The sequence below is a fragment of the Schistocerca gregaria genome, chromosome 4 (assembly GCF_023897955.1).
Source record: "Schistocerca gregaria isolate iqSchGreg1 chromosome 4, iqSchGreg1.2, whole genome shotgun sequence".
Lineage (NCBI taxonomy): Eukaryota > Metazoa > Arthropoda > Insecta > Orthoptera > Acrididae > Schistocerca > Schistocerca gregaria.
The window spans coordinates 268,799,713-268,812,422 of NC_064923.1; the positions used below are offsets into that span (position 1 = coordinate 268,799,713).

Sequence of the window (12,710 nt, forward strand, 5' to 3'; positions counted from 1 at the left end):
ATAAGTTCATAGGCACGATTTTCAAAGACGGAACGTTGAACGCGCACAAGTATCGCAGCCTCTTAACAGCGCATCTTCCACGTATGCTCCACGACCCTTCTCTGCAGACTAGGAGGAACCTGTGGTTCCAATATGATGGCTGTCCAGCTCATGGTGCATTGAGTACCGCAGGATGTTTACACGAACTGTTTACAAATCGTCGGATTGGACGCAGAGGACCTGTTCCTTGGCCGGACCGTTCCCTGGCTGTGACGCCTGCAGACTTTTGCCTGTGGGGACAGCTGAAAGATGCTGTCTACAAGGACATGCTACACCAGATGATATGCAACGACATATCGCACTAGTCCCCTCGGACATTTCTGTTGAAATTCTAGCACGCGTGCTGCAGTCGTTCAGTACCAGTCTGGAAGCATGAATAGCCGGCGTCGGTGGTCATTTTGAACATAACCTGTGATTGTTCAAATTGGTCCAAATGGCTCTATGGGACTAAACATCTGAGTTTATCAGCCTACTAGACTTCGAACTACTTAAACCTAACTAATCTAAGGACATCACACACATCCATGCCCAAGGCAGGAGTCGAAGCTGCGACCGTAGTAGGAGCGCGGTTTCGGACTGAAGCGCCTAGAACCGTTCGGCCACATCGGCCAGCCAGTGATTGTCAATTGTCTCGTTCCTGTTCATTAGCGTATGCTACCATAGGTATTGTACAAGAGTTGGCGTGAGAACTTTTCAAAATACCATACCCGTAAACGACTCGCGCCAGAATCCTGCCAGAAATGTCACTGACATTATAGTTTACCCTGCTTTTAGTTTGTTAGTGTCAATAGGCTTTGTTCCCCTTAAGAACATTTATCATTGCACAACGCTTTCTAAGTATTATTAAGAACTGCTTAATGGCTAACAACGTGAGCCCCTGACTATCAATCGATTCTGTGCAAACCACACATCAACAGCACCTACCATTTCCTCAATATTTGTGGTGCAACTTTAAGGTGATTCACGCCGTACCTCTGAGATTTATGCAACCCGCAATGCCGTCAAATTCCACATGCAAGATTTTCGTATACTCTAGCCCGCCACGTTCAAACTATTAATCCTACAGAAAAGAGTAACGGGACGTTTTTGTAGGAAATTTAACGAAGTCAAATTCTACACTGAAATTCGTTTTCGCTAGAAGCCGTATTTTTGAGTTATTGTAGAAAAATGAACAAAAGTGACCTTGAAAGTCGTTTTTCTCGAACTACTCGAAACATCTTGCCCTCCAGCGAAACACGTATTCCAGTACGAAATGTACTGCACTGAATTTCCTACAAAGAGGTCCTGTTCATTTGTGTAGGGCTAATAGATTGCGCGTGGTATTTGAGGGCGTTGCAGGTTTCATAAAATCCAAGGGTAATGGTAGCTGAATTATCTAGAGAGAGAGAGAACGGGAACTCAAGATGCCGGCCACAGTCTTGTCGGCTGCGAAAGATATTTTTTGAAAGTGGCTGATGGCGTCATAACGAGGGGCTTCTACCAGGTCGGCGACAAGAAAAGAGCCATCGAGAAGCCCGTTGCTGTCTGGCGCTCAGAGTGTTCGCTCGAACTGTTTCGCAAAAGGAAATGGAAAGCAGCCCCGAGTGCAGATTATTCCTGTGAGAAAGGAAATGAAGAGCGGCGCTGCCGCCGTCCTGCGGTTCCTCGCCTCTTCTCACCGTCACGACCGGACTCGCGTAATTAAAGCGGATGACGTCACGCGGCCAGTTCCTGGTCGCGCCTTCCTGCGGCGAGTGTCCGCGGGGAAATCAGGCGGGCCACCCTCGCAAAACGGGAGGCGGGCCGTTGGACTGGAAATTCGTCTGGCAGACGGAGTAAGCGCCGCGGTCGCTTGCCGAAATCTATTCGGCGCTTCCTTCCGAGCGCCCGCATGCCGTGATCGCGTGACCGCAGCGCGGTCGCCTTTTCAACGTGGGCGGCTTTTCAGCGCACGCTTCGACCATTCTCTATTGTCTCCAGCCAGAATGTCGGCCTGGAACAATGCTCTGTCCTTATCGACTTGCATGCTAGGTTTACGAACTGTGTTCAAATAACAACGAAATATTTTTCATATTTTAACCCTCTGAGCGATGCGTTTTAAAATATCATCTGTACCAATAAAACGACGGCACCTTTTAAGGTTTTCTATACGAAGAGGAACGCCAGCCGCCGTAGTAGTAACACCGGTTGCTATCAGATTACCGAAGTTTAGCGTTGTCGAGCTGGGCTAGCACTTGGATGGGTGACCGTCCAGTTTGCCGAGCGCTGTGGGGTGCACTGAGCCCTTGTGAGACCAATTGAGGAGCTACTTGACTGGAAGTAGCTGCTTCGGTCACGAAAACTAACAACGGCCGGGGAGGTGTGCGCTGAGCATATGCTACTCCATATCCACATCCAGACACACCTATGGTCTGAGGATGACACGGCGGTCGGTCGGTTCTATTGGACCTTTAGGGCTTGTTCGGACGGTGTTTAGCTTATGCATGGGAACAGAAAAAGTCACAGGGAGTCCTGTCTTTTGGATATAGAGCCTATAGCATCCTTCCAGTATATGCTTTTGGCAAAAAAATCAGGAACGAACAATGAAGTGTGAGCAGATGCATTATCGTGGCGCAGAAGCCATGAATTGTTTCGCACCAAAATCTGGGCATTATTGTAGGATTGCTTCACGCTTTCGGTGTTGAACTTGTAAGTAGTACTTGTTCTCTAAAACCGAAGGACGCAGTGAGCAACATAACATTCACTTTTGACCTCCAATGTCAAGCTCTTTTCGGTTTTAGCGATTGAGAGTGGTTCTACTAAGGTGACGTCCTGTAGTTTCGACGTCATATCTATCTAACCGTGTTACCTCGCCCGTTTACCACATGTCAAAACCTCTGCATAGGCCGGCCGGGGTGGCCTAGCGGTTCTAGGCGCTACAGACTGGAACCGCGAGACCGCTACGGTCGCAGGTTCGAATCCTGCTTCGGGCATGGATGTGTGTGATGTCCTTAGGTTAGTTAGGTTTAAGTAGTTCTAAATTCTAGGAGACTGATGACCTCAGCTGTTAAGTCCCATAGTGCTCAGAGCCATTTGAACCATTTTTAATAACACAGAGCGTAAAAATAAACATCGTTACAACCCGGATCTTTCACCCTGTGATTATCACGTCTTTGGCGACCTGGAGAAAGTAATACGTGGTCGTTGATTACAGTAGGAGGAGGGGGTGCAAGAATGATTGCGATTGTGGATCCGTCAGCGGCCCACCGTGTTATACGAAACAGGAATTTGAACTTGTTCAGTCAGATACACTTCTTAACGCGTGTGCTGACTACTTTTAAATGGAGCTATTGAATGGCCCTGTTGTGGCGAGTGTTCGTATTTCATTTAACTGTCCTGAATAAATAGCATGAAACTGTCTGTTTCATGTTTATAGTGCAAGAACTGTGGCAATTTTGATGTAACATCGTCTTCTTCCCACTTGGCGCTTTTTGTTTTGTTTGATAGGCTGGTGCCTCTGAAAAGGACCCAAACGATTTCCTACTTCATTCATACTCTTTGCAGTCTCGGCCGACCATTGTGACCGAGCGGTTCTGGGCGCTTCAGTCTGGGACCGCGCGACCGCTGCGGTCACAAGTTCGAATCCTGCCTCGGGCATGGATGTGTGTGATGTCCTTAGGTTAGTTAAATTTAAGTAGTTCTAAGTTCTGGGGGACTGATGACCTGAGATGTTAAGTCCCATAGTGCTCAGAGCCATTTGAGCCATTGCAGTGTTGTGTTCTATCTTCAATGACATTATCATTGACGTCAGATGGATCGCCGATGTTTTTTTCCTTCCCGGTGTAGCTATGCAATTCAAAGACAACCGAGAACGAAAAATTAAAAAAAAAGAAAAGAAAAAGAAAAGAAAGCAGCATAAGCGCAAGTGACTAGTCATAAGAATAGAGAGTGTGCACTTTTGTAAAGCGCTCCAGATACGCCGAACAATGAAAATTCCATCCTGGAAACATTCTCCAGGCTGTGACTTAACAATATCCTTTGTTCCAGTAGAGCAAGTCCCGCAAGTTTTGCAGGAGAACTTAACTGAAGTTGAGAAGGGAGGAGAAAGGGTACTTGGTAAATAGTGAGTGGTTCAAATGGCTCTGAGCACCATGGGACTTAACTTCTGAGGTCACCACTCCCCTAGAACTTAGAACTACTTAAACCTAACTAACCTAAGGACATCACACACATCCATGGCCGAGGCAGGATTCGAACCTGCGACCGCAGCGGTCGCACGGTTCCAGACTGTAGCGCCTAGAACCGGTCGGCCACCACGGCCGGCTAAATAGTGAGTGCTTGGGCAGCTCAGCTGGCAGAAAAATTGCCCGCGAAAGGCAAAGATCCGGAGTTCCTGTTTCAGTCCGGCACACAGTTTTAATCTGCCAGGAGGTTTCATGTTGAACAGATGCCTCTCATACGTATGCCAGTATGGATCATCGGCGTACACGAAGTTATTAGAGAGAGGGTCGGGTAGATTACCTGTGACGTCAGAGAAGTGCACGCGGAGATGGCGTGGCGGTCACTTAACTAGGCAAGTGTGGTCAGCGCTGACTTTGGCGGAACTCGTAATTCGTGCTGTCGATGCGCGTGGCGGACAGAGCCGTCCCATTGTGACGGGCGGACGATCCAGGCACCCGAGCGTGCACGAAATTCCCCGCCGCTGCAACCTGCCTCACCAGTAGCTGTGTTTCACGGCCACACCAGCACGTTTTCAGTTAAGGCACGCGCTACAGGGCTCCTACATTTCACAAACAGACTACCGGCCATTAAAACTGCAACACTATGAAGTGTTACACATGCTGCTATTTGCACTTGATTTGCGCTTCAGCGCAACCGCGCAGAGTAGACAGGAGTGACGCCACTGAAGTTCTGTATATAAGGAAGGATTACATAGCGGATTTCTAATTCAGAAACCGCATTTGAATGTTAGTTCCTTGTTAGAAGTTCTGTATATGAGGAAGGATTACATAGCGGATTTCTAATTCAGAAACCGCATTTGAATGTTAGTTCCTTGTTAGAAGACCGCTGTCTCTGGGCTCAGGAAAGCTATAATTAACGTACCCACGCGAGTAGCGCCCGAAAGGACACATTTTCATTCCCTGGCACAGGATTGTACAGCGACGCTATGGTACTTTTGAATGAACAGATGGGCTTGTCCGAAGTGTCACAGGTATATACACGAACAGTGCGACGTACGGAGCACCACGTATTTGTCACAACCAGCGCGGTGCCTTGCCAAGGAGAGGCAGCAGAGAAAGGCGGCCCACCGATGGTCAGCCCAATGACAACATTACATACGGGAGTAGCACCCCGTCGTCTTTTCGGTAAAGTCGCAGTTCGGCGTACAGTGTTACAGTGTTCCCTTGTGTGGAGGCTCCGAGGAGAATGAACATTGCCATAGAGCATTCTTCAACATCATATGGGCTCAGCACATGGCATGAAGGTATGGCGTGCTCTTGGGTACCCAACACGACCATCTCTAATTCACGTGGCCGGTAAGTTGGACAGCAGCCATTAAACTCAGATTCTACTTGTTAAGGCTGGCATCTGTGCCCTGTCTTCGAGGCCACTTTGGCCCTATCTTTCGACAAGATAATGTCCTCACTATCCTAGCCTAACTTGTATACAGTAGGCGCTCGATTGTTGCCCTGACGAGCACGTTTTCCAGACCCCTCATCCATTGACCGTATATGGATTGTCGCTAGCACCAAGATTAATGAATTCCTGTTTACGGTTACAACGCTATGGAATGATGTGCCTCTGTCCAAGCTCAGTTCTTTGTCTCTAAGAAGTGGCTGCTCTGTGTACTAAATTTTGCTCCCTACAAATTTAATAGTTTGTTCTTCATACTGTACTGTGTACGCGTATTATGTAAGATTTCGTTGTTTAATATTCTTCCCGGTTTTGCAGTTTTAATGACCGGCGTACTGAAACGAGTAGCATGAATAGTAGAGGACGCTAACGTGCGCTAATGTGATGATACTCGATTTGGCACAACTTTGAAATATAGAAAGATCTTGACCACAGAATTCTTTATTTTGGCTCGTGGGCATTCACATTGTTGTGGTGGTGAGAACTTTGACACCCGCCGTTGATCGAGAAAGGCGAAATGAGATAGTAGCTTACGATGCCTGGGCGCCTCACAGAACGAATATTCCGGGCTTAACGCCAGGCCGCCCTTAGGGAGTAAGGGCACGTTGGTACTTCAGGAAAAATTGGCAATGTGTCGGCACTGAGTCTCATCCCCTTCTTCCATACACTTTCTCATAACAGTTGTTCATCTACTTCCTCCCCCTATTTTCTGTCTACCTCCGACCACAGACACACACACACACACACACACACACACACACACACACACACACACACACACACACACACACACACACAATTGATGCGAAAGAAAGAAAAGGTACCCTGCTCAGTGTTTCCAACGAAATTAATCACAACTAATTTTATTGTCCACCTACACCGCATCGTTCTAAGACGAACCATACATTCATACAGATGATAGAACGAAAGCTTTCATGACTGGGTCTTGGTCCGCGAAAATCTTCTGTTCCTGGTTTCGTACGGAAGTGCGCTGGACATCTTCAGAGGCGTTGCTCTTCCTACCCAACGCCTCTGAAGATGTCCAGCGCAGCGACGAAAGAAGAGTTTCGTGGACCACGCCTTATACCCTGAAAGGTTTAGCAGCAGCATTCTCATGGAATTCGATGGGTTACTCTTTTAGCCAACACATTCAGATCTGAAGATTGTTCGACGGAACTGTAACAGGTCATAATTTTAAAAATATGTGAAATATAGATGGACAATCAAACTTGTTGTATAACCATTGATGGTGGATTTTCTATATAGTATTTTTTTTAATATCTCAATATTCGTGTCCGAGCAAACATCTGGACACAAAAATCAACGTTTTTATAGTCAGTTTCCGATTTATTCGATATTGTTCTTTATCTCTTACTATGGCGTGGCAGTCCTTTTGATCTCGTATTTAAAATCCTTCGCAAAGAGTGTTACTATCGAAGGTGTTCCGAAACTTTTCGTTCTGATTGATGCAGCAGCTAAACAACATGTATTTACCTGTAGTATCTATGATTCCCGGCGGCAGTTTCTGATGCTAGAGACGATTTACACAGAAGATAGTTTAGCATGCTAATTACAACAATGATTTTCGTGGGAACTGCTCGAATGCGCGACCCTTGGCTTGTATGCACGCAGTACGTCGTCGACCTGTTGAATGTCATTTCCGTGCGAAGACTCCTGGCATGCCGGCAATGGTGCCAGCAGCGACGACAATTCTAAAAGAAAGCCAGTAGAACACTGTACTCCGGGAATGGAGGTCCCGGATTGAATACCAGTTACGGCGGAGACTTTTATTCGTTCCAGTACATCCCGGACAGTGCCAAGTGTAGCCAGCCTACTACCAGATGGCTACTGACGTTCTTCTCTGGGGGCAAAAGGAGGCGAGGGGAGAATGGCACGCCACCCTTCTGCTCCTAGTCTCACGGCGAAGGTTCACGGGCTCTGTGCTACACTTGCGCCAGATCGCATGGTAGAGCGGTGCTTAACTAATGGGCTTAGCTTGGTACTGATTTTTCATTTGCTAATACCAGAATGCACTCTGCTTTTACACTAAATATTAGTAAGGATCAAAAACGGGGCAAAGCGTGAGCGCCGTATATTGTAATTTAATGCTGGAGGAAAGGTACGGCTGAACTGTAAACGGTACAGAGAGGATAACCTCCTATTGTAAGTAAAATGATGAAGTTCACACCTTTAAAAAAATCAACTGTTCTACACATCGGCTACTTGCTGGTTAGTAACTGTTCATATAATCGTAATGACATAACTTGTTGGTTGATAAAGAAGTAATAATTAACAGGAAATATTTTCGCAACATCATAATTTTTCGTGGACTCAGTGATAGATAATAAGTTTACAGCTCTGTTGATTCTTTTGCTGTTTATGTACTAAGACCCTCGAGGCCTTAAATGCGTCACTTATAAACAAAGCTTGAGTCAAAGGGCATAGCGGTTTTGTTATTACGTTGAGCTCGACACTGGGAATTTGCGGTAACCCTCTCCAAAGTACACCTAAAGCACGACTGTTATTTCTTCTACTTCGCGGATTCTAGATGAAATGTCTATGTTGGTCACAGAGCAATTTTGTTATTTTTTACTGGATATACAGGGTGTTACAAAAAGGTAGCGCCAAACTTTTAGGAAACATTCCTCACAAACAAAGAAAGAAAATATGTTATGTGGACATGTGTCCGGAAACGCTTACTTTCCATGTAAGAGCTTATTTTATTACTTCTCTTCCAATCACATTAATCATGGAATAGAGACACACAGCAACAGAACGTACCAGAGTGACTTCAAACACTTTGTTACAGGAAATGTTCAAAATGTCCTCCGATAGCGAGGATACATGCATCCACCCTCCGTCGTATCACAGCCGTCCACAATACGAGCACGAAGAGTGTCTACATTTGGTACTGGGGTTGCGTAGACAAGAGCTTTCAAATGCCCCCATAAATGAAAGTCAAGAGGGTTGAGGTCAGGAGAGCGTCGAGGCCATGGAATTGGTCCGCCTCTACCAATCCATCGGTCACCGAATCTGTTGTTGAGAAGTGTACGAACACTTCGACAGAAATGTGCAGGAGCTCCATCGTGCATGAACCACATGTTGAGTCGTACTTGTAAAGGCACATGTTCTAGCAGCACAGGTAGGGTATCCGTATGAAATTATGATAACGTGCTCCATTGAGCGGATGATAACGTGCTCCATTAAGCGTAGGTGAAAGAACATGGGGCCCAATCAAGACATCACCAACAATGCCTGCCCAAACATTCACAGAAAATCTGTGTTGACGACGTGATTGCACAATTGCGTGCGGATTCTCGTCAGGCCACACATGTTGATTGTGAAAATTTACAATTTGATCACGTTGGAATGAAGCCTCATCCGTAAAGAGAACATTTGCACTGAAATGAGGATTGACAGATTGTTGGATGAACCATTCTCAAAAGTGTACCCGTGGAGGCCAATCAGCTGCTGATAGTGCCTGCACATGCTGTACATGGTTCGGAAACAACTGGTTCTCCCGTAGCACTCTCGATACAGTGACGTGGTCAACGTTACCTTGTCAGCAGCAACTTCTCTGACGCTGACATTAGGGTTATCGTCAACTGCACGAAGAATTGCGTCGTCCATTGCAGATGTCCTCGTCGTTCTAGGTCTTCCCCAGTCGCGAGTCATAGGCTGGAATGTTCAATGCTCCCTAAGACGCCGTCCAATTGCTTCGAACGTCTTCCTGTCGGGACGCCTTCGTTCTGGAAATCTGTCTCGATCAAACGTACCGCGGCACGGCTATTGCCCCGTGCTAATCCATACTTCAAATGGGCATCTGCCAACTCCGCATTTGTAAACATTGCACTGCCTGCAAAACCACGTTCGTGATGAACACTAACCTGTTGATGCTACGTACTGATGTGCTTGATGCTAGTACTGTAGAGCAATGAGTCGCATGTCTACAGCAGCACCGAAGTCAACATTACCTTCCTTCAATTGGGCCAACTGGAGGTGAATCGAGGAAGTACAGTACAGACTGACGAAACTAAAATGAGCTCTAACACGGAAATTAAGCGTCTCCGTACACATGTCCACATAACATCTTTTCTTTATTTGTGTGAGGAATGTTTCCTGAACGTTTGGCCGTACCTTTTAGTAACACCCTGTAGATTTGAACAGCCGTGAGTTGTGGCGAAATCGTTGTGGCGAAACGAAAGTGAATAGACGGCGGACAAAAGGCTGAGTTGTGAAGAGACCAGCGAAAAAGCGGCGTTTGACTTGTAGGGCACCTTGTAATTCCTGCTGAGTCGCCCTGGAGGACACAATGGCAACGGCCGAGCGGCCAGCTGCAGCACGTCAGACGCTTCCTCCCCCTCGCTCAGTTCCGTCCGCTCGTTCACTGGCGCTGCGACACACTCTACTTGCTGTCCTGAAGCAGCTACTGACCCGCGACAATATCGGATATTTCATATTTCTTAGACATGTTTCTCTTTTTCTTATTGGATGCAGACAACACATCAGATGTAGACTAGACGAACATTACAGCGACCTACTTTCATCTCTCTCCCGCGCGGGATTAGCCGAGCGGTCTCAGGCGCTGCAGTCATTGACTGAGCGGCTGGTTCCGGCGGAGGTTCGACTCCTCCCTCGGGCATAGGTGTGTGTGTTTGTCCTTAGGATAATTTACGTTAAGTAGTGTGTAAGCTTAGGGACTGATGACCTTAGCAGTTAAGTCCCATAAGATTTCACACACATATGAACATCTACGGGGGAACTTGAATGACTGAGTTAGACTTTATTCTGGCAGGCGACGTAACTTTTATTGAATACTGTTCTTCGCACAAACTGACACAGATACATGACAATATTTTCCAGCTCATTCATCAAGTCTCTGCGAACATCGATCGATCGGAACGTTCGACCGATCGTTCCATTCCTCGATAGCAGACATCCGCTCCTTGGCCACGGAGCCACTCGACAACCGTTGTGTGAACGTCTTCATCGTTGGACAATCTGTTTCCCGCCAAATGTTCTTTCAACTTGGCGGAAATATGGAAATCACTTGTCGCACAATCTGGACTCACCATTCAGCACCATCCACGTCTATGCGGTCTTAATGAACTGTTGCCACAATTTCACTACGGCTGGGTGCGACATTGTATTTGATCCATATACTGCCAGAGGTCCACGGAAAATCTTTGTGGAATTTAGAGTTTTGCCCACAAGAATCGTAAAATTTCGCGTACTTCAACTTCGGTATACACTATCGCTCAAAAATTTTTGAACGCCCTGAAAGTAAGATTCAAATACGAATTACTATATTGTTTTCCCATTGTCATGCTCATTATAACGTTCAACAGTAATGTTCCACTTTTTAAAAATGAAATCGTTCAAAACGTAACTTTTCCTTGTTATGCTGTCCAGGTTCCAAGCCGTGCATGCCGCTAATTTTGTATTATGCTGTCATAGTATAATCTTTCCTCACTACATGGCATTCGTATGACGTCAACAATTCTGTAAACACGGTTACAGGTAAGAAATGGGCTTGTAGTTATGCACAAGATATCAAAGAGTGAATTACTTTGTGTACTCAGTGTAAAAATCGATAATGGGACGAAGAAAGGCGCTTTCGTCAGAAAATGTTGCGCAATTGTGTCTTTACGTGAAGCCGGTCTTACTGTGTGGCAGATAACACATCAATAACATATTTTCTTGGTACGTGTCCATTATACCTTGCAGAAGCATGCGGATACAGGCCAGAGTATGGACCCATCACGAAAGGACAGGCCAAAGGTCACATCAAAACGTAATGACAAATATATAGCAGGCACAAGTAAACGAGATCCCATCAAAACAGCGTCAGTTTTACCGGCAGGAATGTAATAGGGAAAAGCCGGTGAATGTAAGTAATGCGAAAAAACGTCTTCGGGCCATGAACCTTAACGGGCTTGTGGCGGTTAAGAAACTATTACTGACGGCTATTAATAGGCAGAAGAGGCTACACTGGACATGAAAACATGAAATTTGGGCAGTAAATCAGTGGAAAAAGGTACTTTTCACTGACAAATCCAAATTTGAGGTCTTTGCCACAAAGTGACGCAAATTTGTTTGTCGGTTGCCACGCGAACGAATGTTACACTACTGTGTGTCTCCAAAATTAATTCATGGTTTGGGGATGTTTTGGGTGGCGGTGAGGCTGGTGATATTGTACAAATAAACGGAATAACGAAGAAAGAGGATTACAGACGCACTCTACAAAAGCAAAGCCATATGGAAGACGTTTGATTGGCAAGGGATTCGTCCTACAGCAAGATAACGACCCTAAACACACCTCAGTACTGTGTAAAGCGTATTTGGCAAATTCAGATGAAGAAGGAACTGAAAAATATGATGTGGCTGCCCCACTCCCCCGACTGCAAATGTTCAAATATGTGTGAAATCGTAACTGCTAAGGTCATCAGTCCCTAAGCTTACACACTACTTAACCTAAATTATCCTAAGGACAAACACACACATCCATGCCCGAGGGAGGACTCGACCCTCCGCCGGGACCAGCCACACAGTCCATTACTGCAGCGCCTGAGACCGCTCGGCTAATCCCGCGCGGCCCCCCGACTGCAATCCAATTGAACTGCTTCGGGATCACTTGTATAGAGCAGTTAAATCAAGGCCTGTTACTAACGTTCATCACCTGTGGACTAGACTACAAGAGGAATGGCGGCATATCACCTACGTAAAGCCAATGAAGCTGACAGCAAGAATGCCTCGCGTATGTAGGGCAGTGATTAAAGCCAAAGGAGGCTATTTCGAGGAGAGTAAAATTTGACTGCATGCATTTAGTTTCAATTAAAAATTATATCAAATCTGACTTATAAGTATTTCTGACATTCCTCATCCCAGTTTCCTATTTTACCTCAAAAACACTAATGTTTAAAAACTTTTGAGCGACAGTGTAGATTCACAGTTGCTGTGCCATTTCACTGCCACAGTGTGATGCGTGTTAACCTTTCCGCAGCAGAACTGTCTGCAGGAAACGCTGACAACGGGCCACTCTCGTTGCGCAATGGTCTCAATGTGAGGCGCCGTGTGTA

The 12,710-nt window shown here is 46.1% G+C and overlaps 1 protein-coding gene across 1 annotated transcript in view; it reads left to right on the top strand.

The window, feature by feature from the left end:
• The window catches only part of LOC126267973 (terminal nucleotidyltransferase 5C), a 772,561-nt gene that overhangs the window by 597,962 nt on the left and 161,889 nt on the right, over positions 1 to 12,710 (top strand). The window lies entirely within an intron of this gene.